Genomic DNA, 25,675 nt, shown 5'->3' on the forward strand with positions numbered 1-25,675 from the left:
GATATATTTATTGTCTCCAACAAAGATGGGCAGACCAGGGGAATAACTTCTTTAAACAGCTTAGTTGGGATCGGATCTGAAAGGCAGGTCGATGGTTTGGAGGATGAAATAATAGAGTTAAGTTCCTGAAGTCCTATATGTGTGAAACAGTTTAGGTTAGGCCTATTTACATTTAATGGTACAGCAGGCCCAGGTGAAGGCAGGGAGGGGCTAATTTTATCTCTAATCTTATGAATTTTATGGTTAAAAAATGTCATAAAGTCCTCACAGCTGAGGGCTAGAGGAATCATGGGCTCAATAGAGCTCTGACTTTGTGTTAGCCTGGCTACAGTGCTGAAAAGGTACCTCAGATTATTTTTATTTTCTTCAATTAGTGAGGAGTAGTATGTAGATGGACTATGTCGTAAGGCTGTCATGTATTTACTATGGCTTTCTTGCCAGAGTATTCGTGACTCCTCTGTTTTATTGGAGCGCCACATTCTCTCTAATTTACGGGTTGTTTGTTTGAGTGTGTGAGTTTCAGAGCTAAACCACGGAGCTTTCCTCTGACGTTTAATAGTTTTTTCCCTCAATGGGGCAATTGAGTCCAAGGTGGATTTTAGTAGACTAGCAGAGCTATCGACAAGCAGATCCAGTTGAGAGGGGTTATAATTAATATCATAGTTATTTATTGGATGGTGCACTGAGTTTAAGGCAGCAGGAATGGCCTCTTTAAATTTAGCCACAGCACTGTTGGATAGATTTCTACTTGTAACTATTTTATTGCACAGTGCGAGATCCTCTAGGATAATGTTAAAAGATATTAAAAATAATAAGGAGAAGAACGGGATGAAACAATATTTTATTCATTCTTTAATCCACCCTGTATAATGACCACAACCTTCCTTAAACAGGCCAAATAATGTTGAAATCAAGGTTTCTCTTGATGGTAATCACATCAAACAAGTAAATGAAACTAAATTTCTTGGTGTTATACTAGACAACCAAATTAGTTGGCAACCGCATATTAAATATGTTTAAAAAAAGATTTCAAAAAGTATAGCAGCACTCAACAGAGCAAGACATGTTTTAAATTACAGCACACACCACACTCTTTACTGTTACCATGTTACCATATCTCACATACTGTACAGAAGTTTGGTGAAAGGTGTATATTATAAGAAGATTATATGTATAGTAGATATTACAAGGGGTAGGGTCATATAAGTATATACTTCCTACTCCTTTTTGAACATGTAAAGGCTTCATGAGCAGGATTTCTTTGCCTTGTTTGATTTATTTTCATTTTTTTTCCATTCTTTTTTTTTTTTTAATTACTATTATGATCATTTTTTTCCTCTCATTGTGAGATACACTGATATTGTGATCATATATATATATATATATATATATATATATATATATAAAACATCATCACATCTTCATAACATGATCATAACATGTGCTGCATCCATTCTCTTCACTACGCCTGAAACGATTTGTTAAATGAATGAATATATGAATACATAAATGAATGCTACCTCACCAACCTCCCAGAGTCACACACACACACACACACACACACACACACACACACACACACACACACACACACACACACACACACACACACACACACACACACACACACACGCACACACACACGTGAACAATGAAGGTCGTTAGGATTCAACCAATCAAATGAATCAGAGTTTAAACCAGACAACATTCTAACGTTGTGAGCACTGAGCATGCGCCATGGACCAGCATTGATTGATTGATTGATTGATGCTGTAATGTTTGATCCGCAGTGCTCGGTGTGTGTCGCAGTGTTGATCTCACCTGAGGCTGCAGACCCCGGGATGATGATGCTGCTAACTGGGATCGATACACTGGGATCGATCCACTGTGATCGATACCTGATAGATCCAATGTGATCAGGTCCAGGCTGCAGAGACCCGCTCCGTCCGTCCGTCCGTCCGTCGGTACCCACTGTGGATCCTGCGGTGGTCGGTGACGCGCGCGTGTGCGCGTGCGTGCGTGTTTGTCCGCATTAAACACCTATAAACACGTTTAACGGGAACACTGCGAGCCTCCAACAACCATCATCATCATCATCATCATCATCACCTGCATGAAACCAGGCTATTTTAGGACGATGCGCGTGCACGCACACACGCACGGAGAGAAACTCACACAAACACAAAAAAAATGTCCCATTGTGTGTGTGTGTGTGTGTGTGTGTGTGTGTGTGAATAAAACATCAAAAACATAATTCATGTAAAACGTCAGGTAAATCGGTTGTTGTTGTTTTTAAGCACTATCTAAAATGGAATTATTATTATTATTATTGTTGTTGTTGTTGTTACACTGACCACAGGAGCTCGGTGTATAGCCTGCAGGAACCATATGATCCTAGGAATGAATGAATGAATGAATGAATGAATGAATGAATGAATGCTACCAGAACCAGAACCTCACCAACCCCCCCAGAGTCACTACAGAGCTGATGTCTGATTGGATGAAGGGATCAAAGGAAAGGAAATGAATCAGCAGTAAGGGTTTAAGAAAAAAAACAATTTGGCGATATATCGCGATATGTCACCAAACAATTATCGTAATAGAATCAGAATCTGTTGTAGAAGCAAAAGTTAAACTTTTTTGAAAAAAATAATTTTACAGTTTGATCATACCACTTGTTTTATATATTAGTGCTTGAATTACATTTAGTTACCATTTACTGGTTCTCATACCTTTAAAAACAATTAATTTTGTATTTGTAAAAGTGACATTTTTAATTATTTATTTATTTATTTATTTATTTATTTATTTATTCAGTTCATTTCCGACATGGTTGCATTCACAGAAATTCATTTGACATTCAGAGCAAAATCACATCATTGTTTTTTTTTTTTTTTTTCATGCCGGAAAGGGCGACGGAAAAAAGCATTATGCTTATCTAGATCTGTCCCCTACATATATTATTATCATTATTGATATCTATATAGGATTTATCGTATCGTGACATGCAAACTGTGAATCGTATCGTATCGTCAGATTCATGGCAATGCACAACCCTATTATGCATATACATTTCATTCAAACAAAGAATATAATTGACTGTTAGACATTAATATTTGTGTTTGCATTTGTTTGTGTAGTTTATATCTATCTATCTATCTATACATATACTGTATCTATACATCCATCTATACATCTATCTATACATCCATCTATATATCTATCTATACATCTATCTATCTATACATATATCTATACATCCATCTATATATCTATCTATACATCTATCTATCTATCTATACATATATCTATACATCCATCTATATATCTATCTATACATCTATCTATCTATACATCTATACATCTATCTATACATATATCTATACATCCATCTATACATATATCTATACATCCATCTATATATCTATCTATCTATCTATACATATATCTATACATCCATCTATATATCTATCTATACATCTATCTATCTATCTATACATATATCTATACATCCATCTATATATACATCTATCTATACATATATCTATACATCCATCTATATATCTATCTATACATCTATATATCTATCTATACATCTATCTATCTATCTATACATATATCTATACATCCATCTATCTATCTATCTATCTATCTATACATATATCTATACATCCATCTATATATCTATCTATCTATCTATACATATATCTATACATCCATCTATATATCTATCTATACATCTATCTATCTATCTATCTATCTATCTATCTATCTATCTATACATCTATCTATATATCTATCTATACATCCATCTATATATCTATCTATACATCTATCTATCTATCTATACCAATATCTATACATATATCTATACATCCATCTATATATCTATCTATATATCTATCTATCTATCTATCTATCTATCTATCTATCTATCTATCTATCTATCTATCTATCTATCTATCTATCTATCTATCTATCTATCTATCTATACATCTATCTATATATCTATCTATACATCCATCTATATATCTATCTATACATCTATCTATCTATCTATACCAATATCTATACATATATCTATACATCCATCTATATATCTATCTATACATCTATATATCTATCTATACATCTATCTATCTATCTATACATATATCTATACATCCATCTATCTATCTATCTATCTATACATCTATCTATACATCCATCTATATATCTATCTATACATCTATCTATCTATCTATACATATATCTATACATCCATCTATATATCTATCTATACATCTATATATCTATCTATACATCCATCTATATATCTATCTATATATCTATCTATCTATCTATCTATACATCTATCTATACATCCATCTATATATCTATCTACACATCCATCTATATATCTATCTATATATCTATCTATACATCTATCTATACATCCATCTATATATCTATCTATACATCTATCTATCTATCTATACATATATCTATACATCTATCTATCTATCTATACATATATCTATACATCTATCTATACATATATCTATACATCCATCTATCTATCTATCTATAAATACAATCCTTTCATTTACTGATGACATCCTTGAGGAATGATATAGATTTATATCTGATGGACTGATCTATAGTCAGCTGATAAAGCCTGTGTGTAGATCCGTGTGCGCGGAAGGGTGAAGTCATTAATGAATGAATGAATGAATTTATTCATTCATATGCTGGGCTGACGTTATCAGCAGGAACATGCACAATGTGCTCTCATCCCAGTGTGTGTGAAAGTGTTTGATAGAGATCTACCTGAATAGAAATGTGTGTGCTGTAATAAAGTTTAACTGCAGAGCGCTATCTGTTTATCATCCAATGGATTAATATCAAAAATAATCTCATGCTTTTACGCATTAACAGTGTCAGCACATTTCTCTAGTCCAAATGACATCCCAGTGTCTGCGCTGTAGATCCGGGTGGTATAGATCAGTGAGTCTATGTCTTGCTCATTCTTAGCGTACAGCTTGATGTCATCCATGTAGAGGAGGTGACTGATGGTGGCCCAGTTCCTGAGTTGGTATCCATAGCCAGTCTTATTGATTATTTGGTTGAGGGGGTTCAGACCTATGCAGAACAGCAGTGGGGACAGGGCGTCTCCTCGGAATATGCCACATTTGATGGAAACTTGTGCGAGTGGCTTGCCATTGGCCTCAAGGGTGGTTTTCCACAACCCCATTGAGTTTGCAATGAAGGCTCTTAGAGTCCTGTTTATGTTGTATGAAGCATTAAATGATCCAAGTACAGTATGTGGCATTGAGTCGTAGGGTTTCTTGTAATCAATCCAGGCAGTGCTCAGGTTAGTGTTTCGGGTTCAACAGTCTCTATCGACTGTTCTGTCGACCAGGAGCTGGTGTTTGGCACCTCTGGTATTTTTACCGATTCCCTTCTGAGCTGTGCTCATGTATTGATCCATGTGCCCGCTTATCTTAGCCTCTATGATGCCAGACATGAGCTTCCACGTTGTGGAGAGGCAGATTATTGGCCAATAGTTGGATGGGACTGTACCCTTTGAGGTGCTCATTCAATTCAAATGTTTTTATTTGTTTAGTACATAATAAGAATAATAATTGTACTGAACTTCTAAGATGTTCATGGATAGTTTTGCCATAAATTTTGACTTTTCTTTCATTTCTTGAATTATCCATCCATCCATCCATTTTCTTCCGCTTTTATCCGGGGCTGGGTCGAGGAGGCAGCAGTCTCAGCAGAGATGCCCAGACCTCCCGATCCACCCACACCTCCTCCAGCCGTTCTGGGGGGACCCCGAGGCGACACCAGGCCAGCTCAGAGACATAGTCCCTCCAGCATGTCCTGGGCCTTCCACGAGGCCTCTTCCCAGTAGGACATGCCTGAAACACCTCCCGAGGGAGGCGACCAGGAGGCTTCCGATACAGACGCCCGAGCCAGCTCAGCTGGCTCCTTTTGACATGAAGGACCAGCGACTCTACTCCGAGCTCCTCCCGAGTGACTGAGCTTCACACCCTATCACGAAGGGTGCGCCCAGCCACCCTGCGAAGGAAACTCATTTCTGCCGCCTGTATCCGCGATCTTGTCCTTTCGGTCATTACCCAAATCTCATGACCATAGGTGAGGGTAGGAACGTAGATCAATCTGTAAATTGAGAGCTTTGCCCCCCGACTCAGCTCCCTCTTCACCACGACGATCCAATACAGCGACCGCATCACTGCTGACGCCTCACCGATCCGTCTATCGATCTCACGCTCCATCCGACCCTGACTCGTGAACAAGACCCCGAGATACTTGAACTAATCCACTTGAGGCGAGGACTCTACACCGACCCAGAGAGGGGAAGCCACCTTTTTCCGGTGGAGAACCATGGCCTCAGATTTGGAGGTGCTGATCCTCATCCCGGCTGCTTCACACTCGGCTGCAAACCGCCCCAGTGCACACTGAAGGTCCCGATTTGATGAAGCCAACAGAACAACATCATCTGCAAACAGCAGAGATGAAATCCTGAGGTTCCCAAATCAGACTCCCTCCAGTCCCTGGCTGCACCTAGAAATTCTGTCCATAAAAGTAATGAACAGAACCGGTGACAAAGGGCAGCCCTGGCGGAGACCAACATGCACTGGGAACAGGTCTAACTTACTGCCGGCAATGCGAACCAGGCTCCTGCTGCGGTCATACAGGGAACGGACAGCCCTTAGCAAAGGGCCCCGGACCCCATACTCCCATGAGCACCCCCCACAGGGCACCACGAGGGACACGGTCGAACGCCTTTTCCAGATCCACAAAACACATGTGGACTGATTGGGCGAACTCCCATGAACCCTCGAGCATCCGATGAAGGGTATAGAGCTGGTCCAGTGTGCCGCGACCAGGACGAAAACCGCATTGTTCCTCCTGAATCCGAGGTTCAACTATCGCCCGGATCCTCCTCTCCAGCACCCTGGAGTAGACCTTGCCGGGGAGGCTGAGGAGTGTGATCCCTCTGTAATTGGAGCACACCCTCCGATCCCCTTTCTTAAAGAGAGGGACCACCACCCCGGTCTGCCAATCCAGAGGCACTGTTCCCAACTGCCACGCGATGTTGCAGAGACGTGTCAACAAAGACAGTCCTACAACATCCAGAGACTTAAGGTACTCTGGACAAATTTCATCCACCCCCGGAGCCCTGCCCCCGAGGAGCTTTCCAACCACCTCGGTGACTTCAGACCGAGTGATGGGCGAGTCCGCCTCTGAGACCCCAGCCTATGCTTCCTCATCGGAAAACATGGCAGTGGGATTTAGGAGACCCTCGAAGTACTCCTTCCATCGCCCAACAACATCCCCAGTTGAGGTCAGCAGCTCCCCCCCAGCACTGTAAACAGTGTTGGTGAAGCACTGCTTCCCCCTCCTGAGGCGCCGAACGGTTTGCCAGAATCTCTATCGCCGACCGATAGTCCTCCTCCATGGCTTCTCCGAACTCCTCTGAGACCCGAGTTTTTGCCTCAGCGACCGCGCGGGCTGCAGCACGCTTGGCCTGCCGGTACCTCTCGGCTGCCTCCGGAGTCCTACCAGCCAAAAAGGCCAGGTAGATCTCCTTCTTCAGCTTGACGGCATCCCTTACTTCCGGGGACCACCACCGGGTTCGGGGATTGCCGCCACGACAGGCACCAGAGACTTTACGGCCACAGTTGCGAACGGCCGCATCGACAATGGAGGAGGAGAACATGGTTCACTCGGACTCCATGTCTCCCACCTCCCTCGGGATCTGGGAGAAGCTCATCCGGAGGTGGGAGTTAAAGACCCCACTGACAGAGGGATCCACCAGACGTTCCCAACAGGCCCTCACCACACGTTTGGGCCTGCCAGGTGTGACTGGCTTCCTCCCCTGCCAGCGAATCCAGCTCACCACCAGGTGGTGATCGATTGACAGCTCAGCCCCTCTCTTCACCCGAGTGTCTGAGACACGCGGCCGGAGATCAGATGATACAACTACAAAGTTGATCATTGACCTCCGGCCTAGAGTGTCCTGGTGCCACGTGCACTAATGGACACCCTTGTGCTCGAACATGGTGTTCACCCCTGTCCAGGTCTCACTGTCGCAGCCCACGTGGGCGTTGAAGTCCCCCATTAGAACAATGCAGTCCCCAGTCGGGACACCATCTAGTACCCTTCCCAGGGACTCCAAGAAGGCCGGGTACTCTGCGCCAATGTTGGGCCCGTAGGCCGAAACAACGGTGAGAGACCTGTCCCCAACCCGAAGGCGTAGGGGCGCGACGCTCTCGTTCACTGGGGTATAATCCAACACGTAGCGGCTGAGCTGGGGGGCAATAAGCAAGCCCACCCCAGCCCGCCGGGGTGGACTTTTGAATTAAATGGAATTAAATTGTCTTCTTTGGGTTATTGGAAGAAGCTCAGTAAGAGATTAACTTAATTAATTTAAAGCTTTGTCATTGGTTAATTTTATTCCTTTATTTAAAATAAATGTGATAATTTTTAATATTTTCCTGGCTTGGTAATATTAAAGGATAATCACTGGTATTTACATGTCATATTAACTGATGTAAAAAATATCACTTTATAGAGTTACCGTTACCTTTACCTTTACCTTTACCTTACACCTCTGCTTCCAAGAGAAAACTAAATAATATGGTAATGCTGCTTTATTTCCTGTAGGGGGTGTTAGAGTTAACACATGCTTTCTATTTCTAGTTCATTTCTAATTCTAAAGTTGTGTGGGATCCTTTACATAAATCAGAGACTTTCTGTTTTCTTCCTATTGTTTACATCATAAACACAGGTCAGATAATGTTAAATATGTTTTATTGAGTAGGGTTAAGGTTAGCATTAGCATTCATTTGTATTGGGTTGCATTAAAACAAGGTCCAACATTATGAAGCATGAGAACCATTTCACTGTGTAAATCGGGGGTTCTCAATCTTGGGGCCAGGACCCCATTATGCCCTCAAGAACATTTTTTGAACAATTTGAGCTCATTTTTGCTATTTTTTTTTTTACCATTTTTCTGCAACTACACCAAACTCACAATATTTCCATCACTTTTTGCTGCCATATTTTTGCTCTTTTTAATGTATTTTTGCTAAATGTTTCCCATTTCTGACACTTCTACATCACATTTTAATGACTTTTCTGCACATTTTTTCCACTTTCCAGACATGTTCATCACTTATAAACCATTTCTACCACTTTTACACCTAATGTCACATATGTTGACCCATTATTGTCACTTTTAACCTCTTTCACCATATTTCATGATTATTTTGCCAATTTAACCACATTCACCATTTGTCATGCCTATTATGGGCGATCGTGGCTCAGTGGTAGAGTGAGTTTGAATCCCACTCTATTTGAGTCATTGTCATTGTGTCCTTGGGCAAGGCACTTCACCCACATTGCCTCATATGAATGGGTTCGAATTGAATGTTGGTGGTGGTCAGAGGGGCAGTAGGTGTGAAATGGCAGTCACGCCTCTGTCAGTTTGCCCCAGGGCAGCTGTGGCTCCATTGTAGCTTACCACCACTGGTATGAGTGACTGGTGTGAATGAATAATGGTTTGTGTAATGCGCTTTGAGTCTCCTTGAAGAAAGCACCATATAAATCCAAGTTATTATTATTTTCCAGTTTAAACTAATTGTTCCAATATTGACATTTTAAACCGTTCTTTGCTACTTTTTTCTGTCTGTTTTTATCCACTCTAATTTGCACCTTTTAACCAATTTCTGTGGTTTTTAAAATCCCATTTCACCACCTTTTCTGGTCACTTTGAACCATTTTATTAGTGATTAAAACCAGGATTTCCATCTTTAAGATGACTATAATAATAATAATAAACATTCCTGGATAACAGTGGATATTATTCAGATGAATAAATAAATGTGGTTATCACAGATTCATAGAACAATGGACCATCATTTTACTGACTTTATGGATGGACCCCAAAAATCTCTCCTTTATTCCCCCTTATAGATGGTCCTGTCTCCACATGACTGTTCTTCAATGTTCATGTCTGTGTTCAACCACCTTCAGCTACACTGGGGGTCCCTGCTCTCTGGAACCTTTATTATGGGGGTCACGACCTGAAAAGGTTGAGAACCACTGGGTTAGAAAGCCTGACTGTGACACTGACACTAACTACAGACAGCTGTCTGTGGTACACATGTTAGTCCGACACTGTTCCATGTCTCTCCAGTATCTCAGAGTCCAGCTCAGACCGTACGGACATTGTTTACAGAGCTACATTAGAGCTAGTTACATTAGAGCTAGCTACATTAGAGCTAGTTACAATAGAGCTAGTTACAATAGAGCTAGTTACATTAGAGCTAGTTACATTAGAGCTAGTTACATTAGAGCTAGCTACATTAGAGCTAGTTACAATAGAGCTAGTTACAATAGAGCTAGTTACATTAGAGCTAGTTACATTAGAGCTAGCTACATTAGAGCTAGTTACATTAGAGCTAGTTACATTAGAGCTAGCTACATTAGAGCTAGTTACAATAGAGCTAGTTACAATAGAGCTAGTTACATTAGAGCTAGTTACAATAGAGCTAGTTACAATAGAGCTAGCTACATTAGAGCTAGTTACATTAGAGCTAGTTACATTAGAGCTAGTTACATTAGAGCTAGTTACAATAGAGCTAGTTACAATAGAGCTAGCTACATTAGAGCTAGCTACATTAGAGCTAGTTACATTAGAGCTAGTTACATTAGAGCTAGTTACAATAGAGCTAGTTACATTAGAGCTAGTTACAATAGAGCTAGTTACATTAGAGCTAGTTACATTAGAGCTAGTTACAATACAGCTAGCTACATTAGAGCTAGCTACATTAGAGCTAGCTACAATAGCGCTAGTTACATTAAAGCTAGTTACATTAGAGCTAGTTACAATAGAGCTAGTTACATTAGAGCTAGCTACATTAGAGCTAGTTACATTAGAGCTAGTTACATTAGAGCTAGTTACAATAGAGCTAGTTACATTAGAGCTAGTTACATTAGAGCTAGTTACATTAGAGCTAGTTACAATAGAGCTAGTTACATTAGAGCTAGTTACAATAGAGCTAGCTACATTAGAGCTAGCTACATTAGAGCAAGCTACTGATCAATGAGCTATGTTTATGGAGCTACTATGCTATGCTAACTACTGATCAATGATGGCTCAGACTCAGACAACAACACTGTGAGTCCTCCCATTGGCTCCTGCCTTCTAAGCCGCGGAAATGAGCGGCCAATCAGCGCTCTGTCTGGTTCCGCTAGAGAAGCGGTCTGACCAATGAGCGCTCTGTCTGGACTTCACACGGCCGCGGTTTGACCAATGAGCGCTCTGTCTGGGAGCAGAGAGGGAGGGATCATGTGCCGAGGCCCAATCAGCGCCTCAGTGTTTCCTGCCGGTGCCGGGGACTGGTGGTGGTGAGGAGCCCGCTGCAGCGCGTCAGGACCGGACCGTGAACCCGGAGACGGAGCACACTGAGGCGGACCGAGGCACAGGTGAGTCCGAGGATGAGCGCGGGGCCTGGTGTGGCCGGGAGGTAGCGTAGGTAGTGTAGGTAGTGTCCGTGTTGGTGTGTGTATTTATATGTGTGTGTATATATATATATTTGTGTGTATGTGTGTGCATGTGTAAGTGTGTGCGTGCGCTGACGTGCTGACAGACAATAGAGCCCTGCTGCCGCTGCCGTTATGATGTGGGCTGACATGTTGGAGAGCGGCTCGTCGTCCCCGGGCTGAGCCGTGGTGATGGCTGCAGGAACAGTGATGGTGCTGTGGACGGTACCGAGCCGTTCATCATGTGATCTCCCCCCGTACAGGAGGGGGATCGTGTTGTGATGAAGGCTTCAGTTCGCCTCATTGTTCCATGGTCTCTGGGGGTTCACTCAGACCGCAGACGGAGTCCGGGTCCAGAACCTTCGGTACCGCTCGGTAGTCAGAGAAGTAGTGGTAGCAGTGGGAAGGTCTGCCCCGGTGGGTCCGGGACCGGAGCGCGGGAGGCGGCGGGATTTGGAGGCCGGAGGGGGTCTGACGGCTCTCAGCAATTAGGAGGAAAAATGCGAAATGCATTCAGCCATTTACGCAGAGACGCCAGTGGCTGATGCACCTAATGGCTGCCGGAGCCCGGCCTCAGACTGGCTCTGAACCCGCACCACATTCATGGGTTCATGGATCCATGGGACTGGACCCAATCCTCATGGAAACACATTCTCCTCATTTAGAGATGACTGTGAGGATGGATGATGATGAAGGTTCTCCATTACTAACACTGACACCATCTCATCTTTACATAAAGGCTGTAGTTTGATTAATTTGAGCTCATTGTGGAGCAGATAGACTAGTTAACACTGGTGAACTCACCAAGACCACCACTGTGATCACCCCCTAGTCAAGCCTGAAACTTTAAATACCGACATAGAACATCTACTTCCCTGTTTAAGTATTCACATGTTCTTACCCACAATGCATTCTTCCACAAATAGTAACTACAGTAGTGAAACAGGCTGCTTCTTTTCAGTAGTTCAGTTAGTAACTAGTTAGAAGTTGGTTTCTCCTCCCAGGTAGGTACGTGTGCGCGTGTCAGCGTGTGTGTGTGCTGTCAGTTAATCATGTTTTCTTAGTGTTACATTGGTTCCATTCCTTCCTTACACACTGCGTTCACTGCACATCTGCAGCATCATGGTTTTAGGGTGTGTGTGTGCGTGCCAGGGGTCACCAGAGCTTTCTTAAGCTGAGATACTTCAAACATGGAATAATCCAAACAGCCACCGCTTTCATATATTTGATTCCAATTCTTGTTTCACAATCAATACTCTTCGTAACAAAGAGTGCCAATAAAAACTGATAATGTTTAAGAAAAAGCTTCTTTCCCAGGTCCAATCAAGTGATTCTAAAATAGTAAAAACACAGATGCAAACTATGGACAATGAAGTAAATGAAGTTTTTCTCAGTTTGCAAAATGTAACATTTCTTTGTCACTTAATAGTAGTTTTGAAAATAAAGCAGTCATATACTTTCCGAGTTTCTGTGGCTACAAAGTTGAACAATTCCGTAATATAAAAAAAAGGAATAAAAACTCTTTGTTACAACAAAATAAAACAATAACATGAATTTTCATGTTATTGTTTTACCAACAATGAAATGTTTAACTGTTCAATTTCTGTTCAAATCAGTAAACATGAATACCAACTTATTAGCTTCAAAAGTAAACATTTGAGAACATTTAAAATTAAATATGGAAATAAAATGACATTTAATGTTTCTACATGCAACACTTTTTTTTTTCTTAATTCATGCAATTGTTTCATGTTCATTACATTTCATAGGAAATCTTTATGTTCCTATTAACTAGCAACTTTTTAACATCAGTAAACCATTGATCCCTGAGGATAAATTGTGACATTAATGCTGCTCATATATCTCTGTATGACATATACATAATTAAAAATGAACAGTCAGAATAACCCATGTCAGTAAAACTTATATAATTGTAGTAATTGACATACATTTTTGTTTAACTATGGTTTTATTTTGTTAATATTTGTTTTGTTTCTTCACAGGACTTAAAAACTAATATATATATATATATATATATATATATATATATATATATATATATATATATATATATATATATATATATATATATATATATTAAAATAAACTAAATAAAGTAAAATTAATGTGGAAAACAAGGAATTTGGAAAAAATAAAATAAAATTGAATTTATAGGGCCCTAGATTTGGGTTAAGCACATTTTTAGTTTAGATTCTACGCAATGTATTATAAATGAAACCCAGGTCAAGGATCACTCCTGTGAGACACTGTCTATAGAAAATTACCTATATATATGTATATATGTGTATACATATATATATATATACACATACATACAGTGGGGCAAAAAAGTAATTAGTCAGCCACCAATTGTGCAAGTTCTCCCACTTAAAAAGATGAGAGGCCTGTAATTTTCATCATAGGTAAACCTCAACTATGAGAGACAAATGAGAAAAAATCCAGAAAATCACATTGTAGGATTTTTAATTTATTTATTTGCAAATAATGGTGGAAAATATGTATTTGGTCAATAACAAAAGTTCATCTCAATACTGGAGACTGGCTAGGCCACTCCAGGACCTTGAAATGCTTCTTACAAAGCCACTCCTTTGTTGCCAGGGCGATGTGTTTGTGATAATTGTGAAAGACCAGCCATGTTTCATCTTCAATGCCCTTGTTGATGGAAGGAGGTTTTCACTCAGTTTGTCATGACACATGGTCCCATTCGTTCTTTCCTTTACATAAATCTGTCGTCCTGGTCCCTTTGCAGAGAAACAGCCCCAAAGCATGATGTTACCACCCCCATGCTTTACAGTTGGTATGGTGTTCTTTATCCTCCAAACACGAGTTTAGTTTTTACCAAAAAGTTCTATTTTGGTTTCATCTGACCACGTGACCTTCACCCAATCCTCTTCTGGATCATCTAAATGTTCTCTAGCAAACTTCAGACAGGTCTGGACATGTAGTGGCTTAAGCAGGGGGACACGTCTGGTACTGCAGGATTTGAGTCCCTGGTGGCGTAGTGTGTTACTGATGGTGGTCTTTGTTACTTTGGTCCCAGCTCTCTGCAGGTCATTCACCAGGTCCCCCCGTGTGGTTCTGGGATTTTTGCTCACCGTTCTTGTGATCATTTTGACCCCACGGGGTGAGATCTTGGAGCCCCAGATGGAGGGAGATTATCAGTGTCTTGTATGTCTTCCATTTTCTAATAATTGCTCCCACAATTGATTTCTTCACACCAAGCTGTTTACCTATTGTAGACTCACTCTACCCAGCCTGGTGCAGGTCTACAGTTTAGTTTCTGGTGTCCTTTGACAGCTCTTTGGTCTTGGCCATAGTGGAGTTTGTGGACAGGTGTGTTTTATACTGATAACCAGTTCAAATTTTTTGGGTGCCAATTTTTTATTTATTTAGTTTTATAATTTTTTATATTTGGCAGTGTGTAATGTCTGTAATATTTATGTATGCACAGAAATTTTATTTTCATATAATCTGTTCAGATCAGTGCCTAAAATGATACAATAGGATAAATATTTTTTATTTTTATTTTTGTGTATTATTAGTAACTCAGGGTGATTTATCCTTAATGTTTTCACTTACAGTTGTTACAATATCGTCATTATGTTGTCATGGTTACTTAGAGACTTCTACACAGTAGTTTCAGTGAAAAGAAACTTGTTGCACTTTATTTTATGATGACAGTGTATAACACTGTATTTTCTTTTTTTTCAGTGAAAATGTGCAAAAACACTAATAATAAATAGGATGTTTTGACTCAATGTGTCCTCTGAATGATCAATATCTTCTGATGAACATATACAGCAACTGGGTAGAATATCGTGATAATACCGTATCATGACGCACGTATCGCGATACGTATCTTATTGCAACATCCTTGCCAATACTCACCCTAATATGCATAATAGTGTCATATTTAAGCCAACAGCCTCTGAGTTCACTCTTTAATAATATCAGAACCAGTGTTATTTTGAACACAGATCTTTTGTCACTGGTTGATCAATATACAATGTTCTTGGAGCTTCTTTTAGTTCTGCTCCAAATGCTCTCATTTATTTACTAAAGTAAGCCTGTTCTGTTGTGTAGCTATCTACAGCTCTAACACAATGTAATATTCTAACCTGTTAATGGGTCAGAACCATTGCTGTGCATTAGTGCATCCTGTAGTTTACTCCGTGAATGCAGCGTCTCTATTACACAGATAAGAGAAACTTATCTGTGAACTGTGTGTGTCTGTTATCTGACTGTGGCTCTGCTGTGTCTGGTGCTGTGTGAACAGTTCATATAATAAATACACTTCCTGTTGGCGTCTGAGTCGGATCAAATGCAGTCAATAATAATAATAATGATAATAATGTGAGCACAAAAGCAGAAATTAGCATTTTTAAGAATAAATTGGTTGGATCATACATTGAAATCAAATATAATTCACTATTTTTTTTTAAATATTTAGTATTTCCACATGGTCCACGGCCCAGGGGTTGGGGACCACTGCCCTAATGGAGATGCTGTATTAACAGTTACACCACGGCCACTGTCACTGCATTCAACCTGGTCACCTGCTCTGTAGTAATCTTTCTTCTGATTGGCCGAGGGATCAGTGAGTGTCCCACTAATCAGACTCAGGCTGTGTAGTAAATGTCCCACTAACGTACTACACCCTTAATGAGTATATACTATCTACTGGGGATAGAACCATATGGATGTTTTAAGGTCGATACCGATTTTTTTTCCATCAGCATTAGCCGATGACCGATACGGACTCCCAATTTTCTTGAGCCGATATTTGGAGCCGATACTACTTTTGCTCCTCAATTTACATCATAAAAAATACACAATGATAATGCATCAATTTTGTATAGCGCTTTATCATAGACACTCAAACTCTCCCACCACCACCACCACTCACTCACACACTACATTCATACTAGACAATGTGGGTGAAGTGCCTTGCCCAAGGACACAATGACAGATACCACTGCAGTAACTGTCCCCCCCCTGTGGCCCCTGGAACTCTCAGTGATCTCCATCATCTACTGACCAGGACCAGACCCGCTGATCTTCACAGATCTAACGGGATCATATGACACGCTGGTATGGCCATGATAACAAATGGTACGAGTCTCAATTTAAAAAAATAACTTTTATTGAAATTAACAAAGGTGAGGTAGAACGACAACAAGTAAAAAAATATTTAACAAATATTAAAAACATGATGTAGAACAAGTAAAAAATATTGGCCCGCATCGGCCAATGTCAATACACATAAAAAACGCAAAAATCGTCTGATAATATCGGCTGGCAGATGTATCCGTCTATCACTACTAGTGATCGGCCGGTCCAGGCCTAGAGACTGCGACCAAAATGGTCGCATGTGCGAGTATATTTTCAGTGTGTGCGAGTGTGTATAGGGTGACATTATTTTTTTACGGAGCGGCTGAGCGCTTTGTCACGTCCCACAGAGTACACTTCTCTTTCTCTCTCTACCGTAAAACCGTCTACAGACAGACACTGCTGATAGGCTGGTGATAGGTTGACTAAGGGTTTTGAAGTGGAGGCTGGTTTGACCGAAGCGCTGCAGGTGATGACGCTGCACGCTCACGCAACGTGGCTGCAGGTAACGCAACGGTGAATGCTCAGAGTATAAACACCAATGTGCTCTTTTGGAGCGCACGCGGTCCGTGAACGTAGCCAGACATAACGAGTCGATCACTGAGTGTACCTTCACATTGAGAGCAGCAGTAAAAATGAAGAATGTGCTGAGCTCAGCAATAGAGCGTACACACTCATCAGAACCATCATGGAGGACCAGAACTGATGGACTATGATACCAGGACAGATGTTCAGCTGTGGTTCTCTCAGAGCAGTGGTCTGCAACCTGTGGTTCTGGGGCCTAATGTTGCCCTTTGACTCTTATACAATGGCTCCCTATAGCTTTAAAAAAATAAAATAAATATGTATATATATACTGAAATAGTTATTTTTTTTACAGAGGCTATTAATGATAAATGACAAATAAAATCATGATATAATAATGTGTTAACCCAAAATAAATCATGTTGTACAATGACTCAGCACATTCCTACAACATCTACAGACCATCAACTTTCCTCCACCTGTGACTAACCTTAAGTTTTAAATCCCTGGTAAGAAACTAAACCAACAAAAACACTATTTCTGGAAGAAAATACAGATTTTAATTGTGTGGGAACAGATTCATTTAACCACCAATGTACAGGTTAAATATGTATGTTTTATGTGTGGTAAGAAATTATGCCATACATGATCATGTGTTATTATATTCATGTTACTTTTATAGACTTTCATATACATTAACTATAAAAATCTTCTTTATAAACATTGTGTTCATATAAACTGAGATGTGTAAGAATTTGAAGATGAAGATACTGTTTTATTTATTAATGTCAATTTATTTCATTTTAAACTGTTTTTAAGTTTTAATTTACATTATGAATATAAATCAAATTAAATCAAACATTATTCTATATAATTATATATAATGTAATCCACTGTATTGTCTTCATAGAGAAGGTATTTATGGCTCCAGGAGGACTTTAATCCAGGTGAGATGAGGTTCAATGGTTCCTTGTAGAGTAAAGGTTACAGACCCCTGACCAGGGGAAGAGGGTTAGGAGACCCCACTATCAGAGCTGGACCCTCTCAATTTAATTCATGGGGTGAAACAATGCAGATGAGAAGTTGGTTATGTTACTGTAAAATAAAAAATAGAATATATGTAACCTGTTGTTATGATTTAATGTTATTTAAAAAAAGTTGTTCTTTTAAAATGATATAAAATAAATCACCTGTTATTTCAGCCACTGCTTGTTGCACAAAAACTTAATATTGACAATAAAACCTGAAAATATTTAGCAAATATATCTCTAGTCTTTGTCAATCTTTACTTCATACAAAACTACAGTATGTTAGTTAAGTCAATTATTCATTAGCATGTGTGGCTATGTTGTACACTACCCCCACCCAAAAAAGCTGCGACCAAATTCTGTAAATGTAAAAATAATAATAAGATTAATAACATGCTAGTGACACTTTTTCTCCATCTGGTTACAGTTCATTACAGTGAAATCAACTGTTTTTAAAGCCATATTTTTGTATTATTAAAAACGTATTACAATGTAGTAATTTAAATAAAACTACTAGATACTTTTCATCACTCACACAATTCAAAGTCTAACATTTGTTAAATGTTACAGAATGGTGTTTATACTGTTTGTTTAATGTCTGAAACCTCAAATCATATTTCAGTTGATTTTTGGGAGTTGATAAATATGTAAATGATTGTGTGAGATGGTGTATAATATCACATCATATCGATCGCAGGCTTTGTGATATCGGCAAATATTGTATCGTCACTCAAACATATCGACATAGTATTGTGATGAAGCTGGTGATTTACACCCCTACTTGGTATTAATATATATATATATAGACGCTGACTCCACACACAACAGCTGATCACTCGTGATTATCTTTTAATATCCACACACTCTTGTTATTGTTTTCAGCCAAAAACTGCACATGACAGTAAAACACATGGCATCCCCGTTGTTTCCTCCTCAGTTCATGAGGGATGTTGGGTGTCGCTGCATAGACTGGTGTAGCATTAGCACGGAGTGCTAACAGCTGTTGGGTGTAAACAATGGGGCCGTGGCTCCGAGCAGTGACTCCCGACACGATCGCAAATATGGCAGACTCAAGCAGCAGAAAAAGTAGTGCAGTTTGCATTTACATATATGACAATGAAGTATATTATATATTCTATATTAAACAGCAGTGTTTTTTTTAGCTGAGGAGCTCATACAGGGCCCTATAAAATACATTTTTTTTTTTTCAATTTCCTTTTTATTTTTTTCCACTTCATTTTTTTTTATTTAGTTTTTTTTTAGAAATATTTATCTTTTTTTTATTTTTAAAGGTATGAGTTTTTAATTCCTGTGAGGAAGCAAAATAAATACTAATAAATAAAATGTAAATGTATGTCAAAAATAAAGTCATATAAAGATGTACGAGAACAGCATTAATAGCACCATATTTCCTCTCAGGGATCAATGGTTTACTGAATCTGATCAGGTTTATTGATTACGTTTTGATCAACTTAGCTAAACTAATTTAAATGATCCTATGTTCTGTAGCTCTGATGAGATGTTGTTAGGGTGTGCTCGCTAGGAATGTGCAATATTTTATCGTTTGATTTATCGTCAAAATCATTCTCACCGGTAAGAATTTATCATCCCTCGATATAAAGGATAAATTCTCATGTCTGAAATTAGCGAGTGTCATTTGTCCCTCAATTTAGCCAAGAATGCCCCAAAAAAACCTTGTTCCATGGAACAAAACTGTCCCTGTTTATCAACAACTTATTATTTTCTGGAGCAGAACGTTGTTTATGGAAGTTCCCCGCACACACCGCTGTCTGTGTGTGTGAGGTGATCGTCATGGCTACCTGAAGCTACTATGCTACGATACATCATAAACCACTACTGGGTTAAAACCAGATAAACATAAACAAAGTAAACCAATCCTAGTTCCTCCATCAGATCCACCTAAAGTTCTACAAACACAGAGACAGAGATGAACCTGTAGCAACCATTATGAACTGGAAACTCAACTAAAGCTAACTATGCTAAGCTAACACACAGACTGAGCTAATAGCTAATGCTAACCACTCCATATTAGTAATAATAGACCAAATAAAACCACAGAGAACCATAGATTTATTTATGGTCAGATTTAACACTTTTATGGAAGAATAAAAGATAAACATGTCACACATTGTGTGAAATAAATATCAGCATAAATAATGTCACTATTCATTCGTCCCAACTTGTGAAACACAATATTTTTAATGATATTTCACGTGTTCACAGACAAAGCTGGTCCCATTAAGCTAATGTAACTATTGATATTATTACACATAAATATACTGAATGATTACATCATCAGCTTGATCTGGTTTTATTATAGGAAATCATAGTTATTTATTAACATAACTTTATGTAACTCATTATCAGATAAATGAAACAAGATTCATCAACAGTAAAAACATTAGTGGAGTTATTTTTGCTTTTCATGTGTTTAAAAAAATAAATGAATTACATACAATAGCACTAATAGAGTGATCCATATGCACTAATATATTCCATAAAATATCAGCTCATGAACTCTATGAGTCAGCAGTTATTGTAGCCTTTTTAAATATATCTAATGTTGATTTATTAACATTTATTTATGTTTGTAAAGAACCTGTTTACACTATGTTGTGAATTTTTTCTATTTTTAATTTATAGTTTTTATTTACCATGATTTTTGTCGTTATCGTGATAAATACCAGAAATTATTGGAATACATTTTTTTTTGTCAATATCGCCCATCCCTAGCGTTCACACCGAACGCGACTGAAGTGACTCGATTACATTAAAATCAATGTAAATGAAGCAACATCAAGTTATCTCCTCTCAAGCGACGCATGATTTAAGCAACGAGTAGAGAAATCTGAACTTTTTAATCGACTTATAGCAACAAATCCTTCGTCCTTCACTGTCTGTAGAGCGGAGGCTGTAGCCCCTCCTTGTTCCCTCCCGTTCAGACGGCTGCAGCGCAGGGCTGTACAATTTCCTCAATTTATTGGGGCAAAATTAAAGTGGTTAACTTCTGGAAAACCACAGTAACTACTGATCATAACACATTCTGAGTGAACGCATCCTTTAATATCTCTGTAAGTTGATCATTTAAACCGTAAAAGCGGAGCAAGAAGGAAAAAAGTGATCAACCCTCTCTCTCTTTCTCTCTACCATGTCACCGGCTCAACACACACACACACACACACACACACACACACACACACATTGTTTCCTGGTGATTGCGTCACTGGAGCGATGTAGTGGAGTGACCAAAAAGCACCAGTATATGCAAGCGACCCCTCAGAGGTGATGGAAGCTACTGCAGCGCTGCGGTCGCATTAGAGGTGAATGCACCTTTCGAATGTAACATTCTAATAATGTTGCTCCAACTGACTTTTATTTTGTAAACTGGAAGTTCCCACTGAAACGGTTGTACTGAGACTGAGAATGTGTTCCTACAGACAAAAGACTGGAAAAAAAGAACTAAAGGACAACACAAACTGAGTTATTCTTAGTCAGACCTTTTCCACGTTGTCCCTCTGAATGAGACTAAAGGAATGTATATCACTGTAGCAAAACCATTAGAAAGTCATTTTTTTTACAATACTGCCCTTTTTAAGTTACTTATTGTTGTCTGTAGCTTTTATGTTGAATGTTGTTTTTGTTCCGTGTCAATGTTTTCCACTGGGATTATGATAAAAACTGGTACTAGTAACACTTGTATGACGTAAGGGTGTAAGCAACAACCTATTCAGTGTTATATTGCAATATTTCAGCTCGTGATTATCGTATCAATCAATAGAAATGTCCAAATAGATTTTTTTTTAATCGTTTGATGTCGCTAACATTAGCATAGCACTCAAACCACATCAGACCTTGTTTAACTACCTCACTCAATGCATTTTAGCTGTAAGTTGATTACACTTTATTTTTATAAAACATAATGGGCAGTGGGCACTTTTATAGATATATGTGTGGTTACTTTTTAAAATAATTTAATAACTTAACAGAATCAAAATGTAATTTGACAGTTTGATAACCATACTTGTTTTTTATATTGATGCTTAAATTAGAGTCAGTTACCATTTACTTGTACTCACAAATAAAATAAATAAATAAATGAAATAAATTGTATTTCATACAATTTTGTACTTGAAAAGGTGAAATTTGTAATTATTGATATTGCCATATACATATATCGCATGGTTCAGTTATGTATTGTCAAATTCATGGTGATAAACACCCCTAGTATGAAGAGAATAGAATGTGTTTATTTGGAATACATGAGAAGAAATAAAGCATGGTTAGCATGGTCCGTTAGCGTGCCCTGTGTGCACCATGTGATTATCTGTTGACGTTTGTAAATGTCTTCCTGGTTGGAAGCAGGATGGATTTCTGTGTAAAGTAAGTGAGAGTCGGTGAGTTTATCTAAATTTAAAAAAATATTCTTAAAGTGCCCTGACTTCTTTTATTAGTTTGTCTCACTGGTAAATATCTCTAAAACCAGTTTGAGAATTGTTATATACACAATCACATTAAATGTTTTACATATATACTATAAATACATGCCCATAAAAGATAAACTTTGTCTCTTATTCTGACTTCTCTGACAGCACAGATTTAGTTTGAAAAACTAAGAAGAAGAAAGTAAACTAATTTGGTGTATATTTTTATTTTTATTTTCCTTGAATTGATTGAAACTAACTTTTTTAAAGTAAATTTTATTTTTTTCAATACATTCTGAAACTATTTTTTGGTGGAAAGCACCTTAAACTAAGGCTGGAATTTGATTGGTTTAAGACAAAAAAATGAATCCAACTTGTTCCAACATGCAGATGTTTGAGTGAAACACTTATTATCCAACTTGTGTTTGGTAGGACTGTGACAGTTATCTATAATTCTATTATTAATATTCCACTTTGAGGATTAACTTATTGTCCTATAATTGGAACTTTGTGTCAGTGAAAATAATAAGTAAGTAATGGGTTCTGTTATTAGCAGTAGGACACACACTGGCTATTTTTGTGATTATGAATAACAGACGGAAATCATACAATTCTCTTCCTCAAACAGAAATAACAATATGACACGTAACATGGCCTTCCAGATATGTTTTGGGAAATTATCACATGTTTTCATTCTGTTGTTGTCAGTGAACAGATGGTTGAATGTGTGACAAGTAGACGTGTTACATGATCTCACATGACTTCACACACATCTCAGATACAAAATGTATTACATTTATTAACTCATTTATTACCATTTTAAACATGTTTGGCTTCATTCAGATGTTTAATAACCAGTGATAACATCTGATTAGAGAAAGAACAGGAAATGTGTAAACGAAGAACAGAAACAGGTTCAGTATGGAATTAGGAAAAGTTTAGAGCAGTGGTTCTCAACCTGTTCAGCCCCCAGAGACCTCCAAAATAAAGGTCCCAGAGAGTGGGGACCCTCCAAAATAAAGGTTCCAGAGAGTGGGGACCCTCCAAAATAAAGGTTCCAGAGAGCAGGGACCCCCACTGTAGCTGAAGGTGGTTGAACACAGACATGAACATTGAAGAACAGTCATGTGGAGACAGGACCATCTATAAGGGGGAATAAAGGAGAGATTTTTGGGGTCCATCCATAAAGTCAGTAAAATGATGGTCTATTGTTCTATGAATCTGTGATAACCACATTTATTTATTCATCTGAATTAGGGCTGGGCGATATGGCCTTTTATAAATACCGCGATATTTTTAGGCCATGTCACGATACACGATATATATCTCGATATTTTGCATTACCCTTGAATTAACACTTTGATGCACAAAATCACACCAGTATGATGATTCTATATGTCTACATTAAAACATTCTTGATCATACTGCATTAATATATGCCAATTTTAAACTTTCATGCAAAAAAGGGGATATCACAACTAAGTCAAAGTTGACATAACTGTATTTATTAAACAGTGAGTGGCTCAAACATAAAATTGTCAACAGAAAGTGCACGTTTTGTGCAAAATTGTCACAGACATTTCAAAACAAGACATTAGTGCAGGATGCAACTCACATGGCATTTCAAAACACAAAATTAAAGTGCACTTTTTGTACATAATGCCACTACAATATTTTAAAACAAATAGTGCCCTTTTGTGCATGTTGTCATTAAGATGACATTTCAAAACAACACTAAATTTAAGTGCACCTTTTGTGCATAATGCCACTAAGATATTAAAAAAAAAAATCAAAAAAAAAAAAAAAAAAAAAAGTCCGCGAGTTTAACGGTATGGTCATTTTCAACACCGCACAGACTACAAGCTGCGATATATCGAGTATATTCGATATATCGCCCAGCCCTAATCTGAATAATATCCACTGTTATCCAGGAACATTTATTATCATTCATCTTACAGATGGAAATCCTGGTTTTAATCATTAATAAAATGGTTCAAAGTGACCAGAAAAGGTGGTGAAATGGATTTTAAAAACCACAGAAATTGGTTAAAAGTTGTAAATTATTGTCACGATGGGGTTTTATTTTGGAGGGCAGGCAGGAGATCTTGGACTCCCTCCCAGCAGCCTTCTCCTGCTGATTGACCTCCAGCTGCAATGATTAAACTGCTGAGTATAAATGTGGAGGCTTTGGTTCACTTCAGTGCTGGGACATTACTTTTGCTGTGATCATAGTTCTTCGGTTCTGTTAGCACTTGTGACCTGGGCTAGGGTTTTGCTTTTTGTGTTTTTCTGATGGCCTCTGCCTCCCTGGACTGACCATGCCGGTGGTAACAATAAATACTGGTATGATGCACCTGAGCTCCGCCTCCGTCCCTGCATTTGGGTCTGCACCCACACATGCCCGTGACAGTTAGAGTGGATAAAAACAGAGAAAAAGTGGTAAAAAGGGTTCATATTGGCCTTATAATGAGGGGAGGGGTAATTTAAAAAAGTAGGAACAATTAGTATAAATATAATGGGCATGACAAATGGTGAAATTGGCAAAAATAAGCATAAAATCTGACAATAATGGATCAAAATATGTGACATTAGGTGTAAAAGTGGTAGAAAGGGTTTATAAGTGCTGAACATGTCTGGAAAGTGAAATGTGTGTGTGTGTGTGTGTGTGTGGCCACACCCTGTGGCCCCAAGTTGTTGTCAAAGTGCCAGCTCTGAAAGGAGACATTTTCCTTCTTTCTGCTGTGAAAACAGTGGTGGTGGCCCCGCCCCCTTCTCTCTGCACACGCTCTCTCTCAGGCTGTGACGTGGTGACCACTAACGGCTACACATTAGGAGATCATTTCAGACCCTGAGGTTACAAACCGGCTCAGACTGGTTCAGTACACTCGCTTCTCCTCACAAAGACAAACGTCCTGTCCTCTGAACTTCAGGAGCTAGAGGAGCAGATAAAGTTCTAGAGGAGCAGATAAAGTTCTAGAGGAGCAGAGG

The 25,675-nt window shown here is 38.8% G+C and overlaps 1 protein-coding gene across 1 annotated transcript in view; it reads left to right on the forward strand.

The window, feature by feature from the left end:
* The first annotated feature begins 11,361 nt into the window (after window positions 1–11,361).
* gatad2b (GATA zinc finger domain containing 2B) overlaps window positions 11,362–25,675 on the forward strand; it is a 54,074-nt gene continuing 39,760 nt past the window's right edge. Inside the window, exon 1 of the mRNA XM_028460634.1 lies at window positions 11,362–11,505. The gene's annotated coding sequence lies outside the window, so the exon portion shown is untranslated. The remainder of the gene's footprint in view (window positions 11,506–25,675) is intronic.

Source organism: Gouania willdenowi, chromosome 11 (genome assembly GCF_900634775.1).
Source record: "Gouania willdenowi chromosome 11, fGouWil2.1, whole genome shotgun sequence".
NCBI lineage: Eukaryota > Metazoa > Chordata > Actinopteri > Blenniiformes > Gobiesocidae > Gouania > Gouania willdenowi.